We start from the raw sequence: 14,114 nt of genomic DNA, 5'->3' as shown, positions 1-14,114 counted from the left end.
GGGAAGGGGCTAACTTTATTAGTGATCAAGGGGTTAAGTGTGTCCCTAGGGGCGTGATTCTAAATGTAAAGGGGTGTGGCTTGTGATGTAACCACAGAGACATACGATCCTACATAGCAGGATCATATGATATCTGCAGTTACACCAGGGAGAATGACAGGCGGCTTTGCATCAGCCGCCTGCCTTTCTCCCTCTCCAGCGGGAGACCGCCTCCGGCGGAGCACCCTCGCCCCCTGCAGGCGTCTGGGCGAGCGACGTAGTACTACATTGCTTTGCCCAGGAGGGGCTGACTGCCACAGTAAATATACTGTGGGTGGTCGGCAAATGGTTAAAATAAATGTAAACCCACACTAAATCCCATTTAATATGGAAAAACACTGTGTATCATAAACAACCGGCATTTAAAAAAAAAAAAAAAATACAATGCTGCCTAATAACATCTGCTTTGCATCACATAGCTGCTGATCTCTTGTACCCTTATGTACTCCAGCAATGGTTGGATGGTACTTGTCAGGGTAGGTTTCCTGATGGTGACAACAGTGGATAAGTCTGCATAATATTTATTAAAATAGCAGTCATAGGCCCCGTTCACATAGGGGCAATCCGACTTCGGGAGGCGACCTCCGAGGTCGCGGTGCGAGCAGCGCGCCGCAACCTCGGAGCGGCCGCCACGGACTTCATAACATTGAAGTCTATGGCGGTCGCCTCCGGGTCGCCCCAAAGAAGCTCCGGACCCTTTTTCTAAGTCGGAGCGACTTGTGTCGCTCCTATTAGAACGGGTCCGCAGCTTCCCTATGGGAGGCGACCTACGGCGACCTGTGAGGCGACCAGGTCGCCTCACAGGTCGCCTCAGTCTGAACCGGGACTTAGTCTCCATTGAAAGCCCAGGTGACAACAGAGGATCACAACTGGGGGATAGGGACAGAGCATTGTCAGCCTTTAACCGGAAGTGTCTGGACAAGGTCCTTACTGGCAGGACCACCAGGTAATATTTTAATGAAACTGCAGACTTAAAAATATTAAAACCTGTTTTTGAAATTACATTAGCATCCTAAAATGTATAAGAGAATGAAAAAATTGGATTGAGATCCAGTTGTATATGTCTTTGCAATTGCAGCTTGATGAATTAGGGCCATAATGGCAAGTGTGGTTAGAACCATGCATTTTATATATAGCTACAATGTTACTAGAGATTTAATGGGTTGGAAATCAATAAGAAGTATGCAGGCAATCTTATTTAATATACAGTATATAAATGTGTAATATAAATGTATAAAAATATTTAAATGTGCCTTACTTTAAAACAGTTTTTTAAAAGGTGCTGAATTAAAAAAAGGAACAGTCTCACAGTTTTCAAGTCTCCTTTATTTAAAAGAAAAACAAATACCTTTTCTTCTCCAAGTCAGCAAATAAATAACAGAAACTCAAAGGGAAGGAAAAAAAATGAAATCAGCTTCTGGCGACAGTTTAGAAAAATATTGATTAAACACAGAGCTCTTAATGGACTTTTCTTTGGTTTGCAGTGCTTCCTTTGAGAAATTGTCACATTTATTCCCTAGTGAGTAATATAAAAAAGTTTTTTTTTTTTTTGATAATTATTAGCATTGAAACCTTTTGCATTCTAATGTCAAATAGCTGAGAGAGACCCCTGCAGTGCAAACAGGGATTGGCAATTAACATCAGGAAGTGTGAGCACTTTCAAGAACAGCGGCTCATTGCATAGACCAGCAGCATATTAATAAAACTTATGTGCAATAATCCTGAATATTTAGCTGTCAGATGTTCCAGAGTGAGACATCCTTTCACATTACCCTTCAGAATGTATAATTGACCTTAATCAAAACAGACAACTGTCAAATAAAACTACGGGATATATTATAGACCACTTGAATACACAACTATCATTTTTGTGCCTAAGTCAATTGAGATTTACCATTTACACATAAAAGTGTAAAGAGCTTGCTTTACACAATGAACCATATCTTTTGAAATCTGCAGAAAGAGTTAATTTCCTAAACTCCCATAGTGTGGCCTTTTAGAGCTCTCATCTGCAATTCTTTACATGCCATTCAGCAGAAAGAGGTTATGGCTTCCTAAGCACTTTGTGAAACTGTTGTTTTATATGAAGGGGTTTGCTTTTCAATTGCTAAACTACATTTTAGCAGGGTCTTTTTTTTTTTTGTTGTTGTTGTGTGCTTTGTAATAATAATAATAATAATAATAGTTAGATAAAAAGGTAAAAAATATAAAATAAGGATGGAATGTAAAGTTATTAGTAGTTCCATTAGGAATCTAAAGCTAATGCAGCTATGACAAGACGGGAACCATCACTAAACAATTCCAAGCTTTATGCATAAGTCCCATCTCTGAATATTTGGCAGCAGTAGTGGACCAAAGTAGACAAGTGTTCTTTTTTACATTTTGGACAGATTAGGGAAGGGTTAGAGCCTATTTCAAATTATTATTTCTGTTTGTGTCCACTGGGGAGATTTCTCTACACATCTTATCCCAGGGTCAAAGGGACAGAAGGTGATGAGAAATCTCTCTATTTTAGAAAAGATATCAGCAAGAACACTTTTTAGGGTGTAAAGCAGTAGAGCCTTTGTTAGGCTCTAACCCTTAAAGTGGTTGTAAAGGCTGAAGGTTTTTTACCATCATGAATTCTATGTATGAAGGTAAAAAACTCTCTGTGTGCTGCTTTCCCCACAGCCCCCCCCCCCTTAATACTCACCTAAGCGCCCTCTCAATCCAGCAATGTCCAGGTTTCTCTCTCCTCATTGGCTGACCCAGCAGTGGGAGGAGCCATTGGCTTCCATTTCTGTCAATCACAGCCAGTGGGCCAATGAGGAGAGAGTGAGGGTGGGGCCAAGCCTCTGCTATATGTGTTTTATGGACACATAGAGCAGGGGCTCAGGAGCGACCACTCACTAGTGCCCCCATAGCAATCAGCTTGTTATTGGGGGCACTGGTCAAGGGGGAGGAACCAGGAGCACCAGTGAGGGACCCGAGAAGAAGAGGGACGCGGCTGCTCTGTGCAAAAACATTGCACAGAGCAGGTAAGTATGAAATATTCGCTATTTTTTTAAAAAAAACCTTTATTATCACTTTAACATGCTTGTGTGTTGCGTTAAAGCACATGCATAAGAGCCCATTCAGACAGGGGCGTCACGACTTGCTGGGGCGACCTGTGATCTCGGCGCGACATGCACGGACTTCATATAATTGAAGTCAATGCAAGTCGCCTCCAGGTCGCCCCAAAGTAGTACAGGACCCTTTTTCTAAGTCGGAGCGACTTGTGTCGCTCCTATTAGAACGGGTCCTGTGCTAATCAATTGCAGGCGACCGACCGCGACTTGTCAGGCGAGTGTGAATGGACCCCTTAGTGTTCTTTCACTTATGTGTTATCTTGCATTGTGTTATGGCAGTGTAAATATTGATCCTCAGTAAAACTTTATTGCAAAGCACCACAACATATGAGCATGACATTTTACTGAAATACAGTTTTATAGGTCCCTACTTTATTTGTGGGTTGGGGTGTCAGAAGTTAAATGTTTTACTATGTATGTTACACGTGTATTTAAAATTTGTCTTCAAAGCTTTATTACAAGCAATTGTCTGGTCCTCAGTTTGTCCCGAAGAAGCTATTTGAGAAACCCATTGACTTACAGTAAGAGTATACATCACCACAAGGCCATATGTTAATGTTTGTGCAATCTGTAAAGAATTTAATATTTGGACTAATTTGTGGATGATAGCTAGCAATTACTTCTGTTTGTAAGAACTTGATATGCGGTAGCTTACAATGTGGTTTTTAGAATTTGATTGATTCAGACTGGTTTTTAAAGGATTGCTTATGATAAAGCTTTGATGGAAATTTTTAAATACATTCATGCTCTAATCTGTACCAGTAAAGTCTAAACATTTTTTTCTTCTTAGCCTATTTCAAATACACTTTATTACCAAATGTGTTGGGATGCCTGCCTTTACATGCACGTGAACTTTATTGTAATTCCAATCTTAGTTTGTAGGGTTCAATATTGAGTTGGCCCACCCTTTGCAGCTATAATAGCTTCAACTCTTCTAGGAAGGCTGTCCAAAAGGTTTAGGAGTGTGTCTATGGGAATGTTTGACCTATCTTCCAGAAGCGCATTTGTTAGGTCAGGCACTGATGTTGGACGACAAGGCCTGGCACGCACTCTCCGCTCTAATTCATCCAAAAGCTGTCTATTGGGTTGAGCCCCTCTACCCCAAATTCGCTCATCCATGTCTTTATGGATGAGCACCAAAATTAGAAAAGAAAAAAACAGTGTGGGGTCTCCCCCAAAGTCCATATCAAACTCTTGTCTGAGCATGTAGCCTGGCAGACCAGGAAAGGGGGGTACGATCGAGCGACCCCCCCTCCTAAACCATACCAGGCCACATGCCCCCAGCATGGGGGGGGGGGGTGCATTGGCAGAGCCCCCCACCCAAAAGCACCTCGTCCCCATGTTGATGGGGACAAGGGCCTTTTGTCGACAACCCTGGGCTGTGGTTGTGGGGGTCTGTGGGCAGGGGGCTTAATACCCTCAACATGGGTGGGTACTTAGGCAGAGTCCTTCCTGCCATAAAGCACCCCCCCATGTTGGGGGCATGTGGCCTGGTATGGTTCCGGAGGGGGGTGGTACGAGGAGCCCACCCACAGATACCCACAATCACAGCCGAGGGTTGTCAGGCAGAGGCCCTTGTTCTCATCAACATGAGCACCCCCCCCATGTTGAGGGCATGTGGCCTGGTATGGTTCAGGAGGGGGGGCACTCCCTCGTTCCCCCCCCTTTTCTGGTCTGCCAGGCTGAATGCTCAGATAAGGGTCTAGTATAGATTTTGGGGGACACCCCATGACATTTTATTCTTTATTTTGTTGCTGGGGTTCCCCTCAAAATCTATACCAGACCTAAGGGTCTGGTATGGATTTCAGGGGGGACCCCACCATTTTTTTAAAATTTGGTGTGGGGTTATCCTTAAGATCCATACCAGACCCAAAGGGCCTAGCATTGATTGGGGGGACACCGACACCATTTATTTCAAATTTTTCTATTGCCAGCAAGGTTTTTTTTCATTCTGTTGTCAATGGGGAAGCCCTTTGACAGCTGATTACTCATCCATTGTTAAGGATGCCACAGCTGGCTTACTGGCCCGCTCCTTAACAGCCAGCTGTACACTGTGCCCTGCTTGGGATAAATCTTACATCTGACTAGTGGTCAGGTGCATTGTTTCAGCCAATCAGGGTTTAGAATGCACTGAGCAGAAAGCATGGCATTGTGGGGTGCTCAGTGGGTGAACATCCCCCTGAGCGCCCTACAAATTTGGGTGTTTGCTGAATGGGTGAACATGCGAAGTTCGGGCCGAACCTATGCTTGGGCCGAACTGCTCCCCCAACACTACTAATAAGGTACAGAGGTTCTAAGATCAACCAAAGTTCCAGCATCATCACAATATTTGGTTTGTTATTGTTAGTGCTCTTTATTGTATGGTTCTTCTGAAGTTCAAGACTGATAAAAAATGTCTACTGTATCATGATTATTTGTGTTACGCTCTGTCACTAAGTAGTATGCTGTAAGTCAATATGTCTCACTTTCTCAGGTCATATGCTTAATGCTATCTAAGTGTTAGCTCATAACAGCACATTTCCCAAATCAATTAATACTACGCTTTCCAATGATAATGCAGGCCACTCTTACTTCATCTACTGCAGCTACACTACTGTAGACCAGTTAAGTGAAGAAGCTGATTCAGAAACCGGAGGCTCTTTTGATCTCTCTCTCACTTTCTCTCTATGACATTCAACTGGATCTGATCTGGAATCTTGAACTCTCTGATATTTATATAAAGTGCCTTCCCCTTGTCAAAAAAACCCCAAAAACAATTGTGGCAACCAAACTTTAGTAGTGTTTGCCAAACCTGCCACGAGCCAAACCCAGTTACATTTGGCTCATCACTATATACAAGAATTAAAGATAACAGACTACTATCTAGTGGCAGAACCACGAATCACAGTATAATATACAAGAATGGTTGTTGCTTTTATGCTTGTATAAACAGCATTCTAAGGCCCCGTTCACACTGGGGCGACGCTACTTGCCGGGGCGACCTCGTAGGTCGCGGCGCGCTGCTTGCACCGTGACCTCAGAGCGTGTTGAAGTCTATGCAGGTCGCCCCAAAGAAGCTACAGACCCTTTTTCTAAGTCGGAGCGACTTGTGTCGCTCCTATTAGAACGGATCCGCAGCTTCTCTATGGAAGGCGACCTACGGCAACCTGTCAGGCGACCAGGTCGCCTGACAGGTCGCCCCAGTGTGAACGGGGACTAACATTCACTGCATTAGTCCTCTGTAGGTCTATGAGTCCTTTTCATGCCAGTATACATACAATACATGTTTTAGTTTGTTACAAAACCAGTAGGTTAACTTTCAAGTCTCTCACAATTAATTAAGATGTAGTACACCCTTTCTAGTTCATCCAATAATTTTTGCCCCATCCAGTTATACTAACACTGGCAGGCTCAATTTAGGAAACTCATACAAAGAAGAGCTTTAATAATTTGGTATCATATTACCTCAGCTAAGCATCTAGCTTTAAAAGTCACAGGGTAACAAAAAGCAAAATAACCCTATAGCATATCTAGAAAATGTAGGCACTAAATAGTAACATTAATGCTCCTGCACATTTCCTCATTCTTGCTCTGCGTGCCCTGTGGAAATCCAGAACTTTTGGGCATGAGGAGCACCCAAAGGCCCAGGTTGGTTGCTCAGTACCCAAGCAACCAATCTGGTCCAAACACAATCACATGAAAGAGAGAGAAGCATGCAAACATATTCCACATGCAAAAACTAACTTTTGGATAGATCCTTAAATGTATCATCTGTCCCCTTTCTTGGAGCCCTTTCTATGGCAGAGAAATGCACAGATTGCAAGTTCTAAGGACCCTTTAAATGCCAGAAGACTGGGGATACATCAAGGCAGACTAAACAATTAAAAGTCTCTTGTGAAGTCTTTTATTATAGTTGGATCATTGCTGAGGGGCAAGGGGGTTCAAATCTGTACATGCTATTGTAGGCTAGAGTTGTTTTCTAATACAAGTTGTATACAATTTTGTAGATTGCTTGTATGAGAAGAGGTGGTGCTGTGGCGTACTCACTTTGTGCATTTGTAGAATTAGCCAGTGGAAAGCAAGTTTCAGAGGGCAGAAATGGGGGCATTAGCGGTAGGGTGTTCGGAGCTCCTATACCCAGGGTGGGTATGGGGAAAAATCAAGAAAGCAGCCTAAAAACATCAAATGAGGATATATGTAACCGGTCAAAATTAAGGGGTTTGTATACCAATGCCAGAAGCCTGGCCAACAAGATGGGAGAGCTGGAGCTACTGATGTTTGAGGAGGACTTAGATTTTGTGGGGATAACAGAGACTTGGTTTGACAGCTCTCATGACTGGATGGCGACCATTCAGGGATATTCCCTTTATCGCAGAGATAGAGAAGGTAAAAAAGGGGGAGGGGTATGTCTGTATATTAAGAACAGTGTACAGGTAAATATGAGGGATGATATTAATAATGGAGCTATGGACGAGGCAGAATCCCTATGGGTAGAGCTTCAAAGGGAAGGCACGGTGGGGAAGGTAATATTGGGCGTATGATATAGGCCCCCCAACCAGAGGGAGGAGGGGGAGGCGGACCTCATTTTACAGATAGGATTGGCAGCAAGGATGGGAAATGTCATTATAATGGGGGACTTTAATTATCCTGATATAGACTGGGCAGAAGGAACCGCACACTCAGCCAAGGCTCGGCAGTTCCTAAAAGTTTGCAGGACAATTTCATGGGTCAGATGGTGAATGCACCGACAAGAAACAATGCGGTACTTGACCTACTGATTACCAACAATACAGACCTGCTCACGGATATAGAAATACGGGGCAACTTAGGAAACAGTGACCATAGGTCAATAAGTTTCAGTATTAATTACAGTAATAGGAAGCAGAGGGGTAATATAAGGACGCTGAATTTCAAAAGAGCCAATTTCCCAAAACTGCGCTCGCTGCTAGAAAATATCAATTGGGATAGAACCCTGGGAACAAAGAACACGGAGGAAAAATGGGAGTGCTTCAAGAGCATACTTAACAAGGGGATTGACCAGTACATTCCAAAGGGAAATAAATTTAAAAGAGCAAAACTAAACCCTGGGTGGCTAAACTCCAACATAAAAATGCATATTAGTGCTAAAGAAAAGGCCTTCAAAAAATACAAGACTGAGGGGTCATTGGCAGCATTTAAGCATTACAAAGAGTTTAATAAGAAATGTAAAGACGAAATCAGGGCGGCTAAAATAGAACACGAGGGGGCGTGACCGGAAGCCGTGCGGGACGGACGTGTCCGAGGAGAGCTCCACTATCCCCGAACTCAATCCTCTCCAATCCTCCTCCATCCCCGCTCTCTGGGGGATATAAACATCTTGGGGGGACCCACCTTGACCACCAGGACTGATATATATCTATATTTGGTCAAAAAATCGGATTTTAGAGGATCGTTTTTTTGAGGCCTACCTCACCACTGAAGCCGGGGCCTCGCCTAGAAGCCCTGCCTGCCGCGATCGCCGGCTCCTGGATCCGGTAAGACCGAAGTCCCTAGAGGCCCTCCTCCATCCTTTTGGGTGCCCCCTCAGCTCTCCATCCCCTCCAGCTCCCCGCAGCAAGGCCCCATTATAACAGGCAGCATACACAGCACAGCACAGTCCGCCATCTTGGCTGCAGAAAGGGACAGATTCATCTAGCAAGCAGCAAACCTCCACCAGACCCAGTAATAGCACCTAAATTTTTATTAATCCTACTGGCCACTGTCCTGCACACCCGCTAACCCCTCTCTGACCTCACTGGCAGCTCTGCGCTAATCACGCATGGCGGGGAATATGTAAAGAAGGGGCTCCCCCACCCGTCCGCCTAATATTGCAGCATTTGAGGTAACCTTAAAACTTCTCCATGGGAAAAGGAGATAGATCTTCTTCTTCAACCCGCTCTCGCTCCCCACGGGATCAAGAACAGCGTTCAGGGATCCAGGTTCCTGATATGTTTAAAAAACTGACAGGAGAAACTGCACAAGCAGCAGCACTGGCAGCACCTAACAGCATGCAGATAAAAGAGACACACACTCCACAGGCACCAAAAACCCCTTCTCCTGGTGACCTCTCACTCTGTCCACCTGTCTGTCCACCTGCTCAGATTGTGCGCACTGATATGCCTGGTCATGCTTCATCCTCACACTGTGTTTCACTACAAGACCTTAAAGCCATAGCAGACGACATTAAATCTACCCTTTCAGCTACCTTTTCAGCCGCCATTGCTGACCTTAAAAAAGAGATGCATAACATCACTGATAGACTGGAAGAGGTGGAAGAAATTACTGACAGGCAAGATGCAGATATATTGAGTGCACAGAGAGAGATATCTGATCATTCCTCCCAGATCAGAGACCTCCACAGACATCTGGAGGATCTTGAGAACAGAGGTCGTCGAAACAACATTCGCATTCGCGGTCTCCCCGAATCGATAGAACCTGCCCAACTGACTCAAACTGCCCTCACAATCTTTAATGACCTGTTGGGAAGACCACCCGATACCCCAATAGAAATAGAGAGGCTCCACAGGGCCCTAAGACCTAAAGGGAGGGACTCGGATCCTCCAAGGGACATTATTGGCTGTCTAGCGCAATTTAAATTAAAAGAGGAGATCCTCCATAACGCCAGGATAAGAGGTCGCATACTTTATCAGGGCACTGAGGTAAAGCTGTTCCAGGACCTTTCCCCAATAACCTTGCAAAAGCGCAAAGACTTACGTCCATTATTGAATATCCTGAGAGAAAGGGAAATTCCCTATAAATGGAAATTTCCGTTTTGTCTGTTTGCCGGCTCTAGGGGTCGTTTTGCCTCACTCAGACATCCTGAAGATACAGCAACCTTTTGCAACTCTCTGGGCATTCCTTTAATTGAGATTCCCGGTTGGTCACATGTGAGCAGACAACCTCCTAATATGCAAATAGAGGACATGGATGTTCATCATCAAGAGGACCCTGAACACATCAGAAGACGCCGACCTTCACCCAATCGTCCTGCCTCACCAGGGTACAGGCAAGGCCGTAACCAGGGCAGCGCTCCTTCATCTCCCGCCCATAGGAGACCTCGCATATACTGAATATACCCTCCTCTTGCTTCACCTCCTTCCACTCCACCCCGGTACATGACATCCACACTGTTTTCTTCATCGAACGTCAGAGAGGATGTTTACTAAAGGAACGCTCTGCAGCCTTAGGAACGCTCTGCAGCAGTATCCAAGAGTACAAATGTGATGTCAGATTTTTAGCACTTTAAACCACGACTCTAATTCACATTGGACACCCGAAGAAAACCCATTCATGCGAGCCCCTTTTTTTTTTTTTACCAATTTGAAGCGGCTCACAAGGACTTGGGAGTGGCTACCCCTGGACTCTCTTGGGACCTTGGGGGGCGGGTCTACTCTCTTTTCTTCCTATGCATAATGTTTCTCAAGAACTAATGTGCTGTTTTATACTTCTCATTGATTTGCAGCGGTTCCAAAAGGGTTTGTAAGTGCCTGGTTGAAGGACGAGTCAGGTTTTTGGTTCTACTTAGTTCTTTACCCAGAATCATATACCTTTCTTTATTAGTCTAAGTTTAATATTGGTTCGGATGAGGAGCATTGGAGCATTTACTCGGGATCCACTGCCATGGGTGTCTTTAAGATCCCCGTTGTGGTTTAGTTCCGATTGATGCCACTAGATGGCAATATTTCTCAAGTTGTTTTGGTTGTATACTAATATGGTATCAAAGTTTTTAACTTTTTGTTCTTTTCATTCCCTATTTCTTATCTTCTGACCATATGTAACAGAAACTTTTACTCTTGCGTGATATGTTCCAGTGCTCCTCTCGGGACACAGGTATGTGCACTCAGTTCCTCTCTTGACCTCGACCTATGCCATAATGATGGTGCTGTCTATACTTGCCAAAGGTAATTATCCTTCCAGTTATAATGTTGTTTTTACTCCTATATTGCTATTATCCCAGGTTCAATGTTACCTCATAGAAATGAACACCTAATAAGTTTTTATTTAGGTGGTCGGGTGGGGATACCATGGGTTTTTCCCACGTTTTGGTCGATCTTTGGTACCCTCCAGACAACGCACGCTTCCTACCACCTTCCCACACAGCTCACATTTGAGCTGACTAAATCCAACATTATCTATCCCCATAGCAGTTAAAAGCAGGTCTTTCTCTGCTGTTGGCCTGTGATCCCCCTCCTACTTTAAGGGGGAATTGCTCTTTTCTTCTTTTTCTTCTTTCTTGCTTCCCAAACCACCGCTTCCCCTCCCCTTTTTTTTTCCCTTCGTCTTTTTCCACCCCCCTTCCCTTGTCATTTGCGATCCTCATCATCATGGCTACTTCATCTTACACACCTGCACTCAAACATCTTAAAATCATCTCACTTAACACTAAAGGACTTAATGTTCCCGAAAAAAGGTCCAAACTAATCCTCTACCTCCATTCTCTTAAAGCAGACATAGTGTTTTTACAGGAGACACATTTCAAGACTGACCGTATTCCGAAATGGCATGTCAGAGAATTTCCGTTGATGTTCCACGCGACTAACAGTCTCGCCAAAACCAAGGGGGCTTCTATTCTGATAGCGAAACACATCCCTTTTGAAATCACGGACACCCTGATTGACAAAGAGGGCAGGTACGTGTTCGTGAAGGGTTCCTTGTGGAACACTCCACTGACTTTGGCTAATATCTACGCACCCAACACAGCACAAGTTAGTTTTTTTAGAGAAATGTCCACAATCCTTACATCTTTCCAAGAGGGATGTCTCCTCCTCGGAGGAGACTTCAATCTTGCAATTAACCCCATAGTGGATACTTCAACCGGGGCCTCATCTATGCCGTACAAGGCACTTAAACAGGTCAAGAAACAACTACAAGATTTGTCCTTACACGACACTTGGCGTTTACTAAATCCGTCCGGCAGGGACTATTCATTCTTCTCCACTCCACATAACAGATATTCGAGGTTGGATTACCTCTTTATCACGCAAAAAGACATTCATCTACTCAAAAAAGCGACTATAGATCCGATGTGTATCTCAGATCATTGTGCTATCTCTGTCACACTTGCGATCCCTCAAATTAATAAACATGAAAAAATCTGGCGACTTGACCAGTCTATTATTATGCATCCCAAAAACGCGGAAATAATTAGATCTCAACTATCTGAATATTTCCTAACAAACGATACATGTGACATGATTCCCTCCACTATATGGGAGGCCCACAAGTGCGTGATCCGGGGTACACTGCTCAAAATGGGGGCACATAGGAAAAAAGCAGCACAAAAAAGCATTTCTGAGCTCTTCTCGCAAGCTAAGAAACTGGAACTCACACATAAACGATCGCATGCTGTTCAACATTTAGAGGAGCTATCTCAGGTCAGGAATAAGATCAGAGAGTTTTTTAACATCAAAGTCAGGAAGCGCTTCATACTATCACAAAAGCTATTCTACGAATTTAGCAATAAAAGCAGTAAATACTTGGCCAGGGCCTTGGCGGCAAAAAGAGCTCAGAACACCATCCACTGCATAACAGACTCCACAGGCAAAAAGAATCACTCTAATTCTGAAATTGCACAAGCTTTCACTCAATACTACACCTCTCTCTATAACCTACCACCTGAACACAAACCTCAAGCGACTGATAGTTCTAGATCTGAAATTATCAGGGACTACCTACTTCAAAACGGCTTCAAACCACTCACCAATCAACAGTCCTCCAACATTGATGGTCCACTTACGAGTGAAGAATTTAATCTGGTTCTGAAGCAAATGAAACCAGGGAAAAGCCCTGGCCCTGATGGTTTTTCTCTAGCCTATTATAGATCCTTTGCAGATATCTTGGCCGTACCCTTTCTGAAAACATTCAACAGTCTTTCCAATTCGAATTCCAGCCACTCCAGACTCCTGGAAGCACATATTTCCGTTATACCAAAAGCAGGAAAGGACCCCACACGAGTTCAAAACTACCGTCCAATTTCACTGCTCAATGTAGATCTGAAAATATTTGCCAAAATACTAGCTAACCGCCTCCTTTCTTTCATTCCGTCCCTGATTGACTCTGACCAAGTTGGCTTTGTGCCTGGCAGGGAAGCTAGGGACAACACACTTAAAGCCCTTAACATACACCACATTCTTTCTTCTTCCTCACAGACCGGTTTTCTGCTATCTCTTGATGCAGAGAAGGCATTCGATAGGCTGGCTTGGGACTACTTAGAAGCGATTCTCCAGTCAATTGGTCTGGGACCCAGATTGATGTCCCTTATACTTGCACTTTACCACAGCCCGTCAGCCAGAGTACGTGTTAACGGCTCGCTATCGAATGCCTTCTCCATCAGCAATGGAACCCGTCAGGGCTGCCCCCTGTCTCCTCTTCTATTCATACTCACACTTGAGCCCCTTCTCAATAGTATTAGAACTAATCCTGACATTTCCGGTGTACATTCCAACTCTAACCAATATAAGATTGCTGCCTATGCAGATGATGTCCTGCTGTTCCTCTCCAACCCCCTTATCTCAATCCCCAATTTACAAAAAGAATTGAAATTATTTCAATACATTTCTAACTTCAAAATAAATAGATCCAAATCGGAAGCACTTAACATATCCCTCCCTGACCCAATAGTTGAACAGTGTAAACAATCATTCCCCTACGAATGGAAAACGGATACCATCACATACTTGGGTATCGAAATCCCCACTGATCTAAATAACCTATTCAAAAAAAACTATCTTCCTATTTCTCAGGATATTTTCCAAGACCTTAAAAAGTGGAATAAGGTACACTTTTCTTGGTTCGGTCGAGCTGCAATTGTTAAAATGAATGTGCTTCCGCGTATCCTCTACCTACTACAAACAATTCCCATTCAACTGCCCTTACACTTCTTCTCCTCTTTAAAAAAGGCCATCAGATCCTTTATCTGGAATCACAAAGCCCCTCGTATTAAATTTGAGACACTCTCCAGACCCAAATCCA

This window comes from Pelophylax lessonae, assembly GCF_965119305.1.
Source record: "Pelophylax lessonae genome assembly, chromosome: 7".
NCBI classification, from domain to species: domain Eukaryota; kingdom Metazoa; phylum Chordata; class Amphibia; order Anura; family Ranidae; genus Pelophylax; species Pelophylax lessonae.
This window is presented reverse-complemented; position numbering follows the sequence as displayed.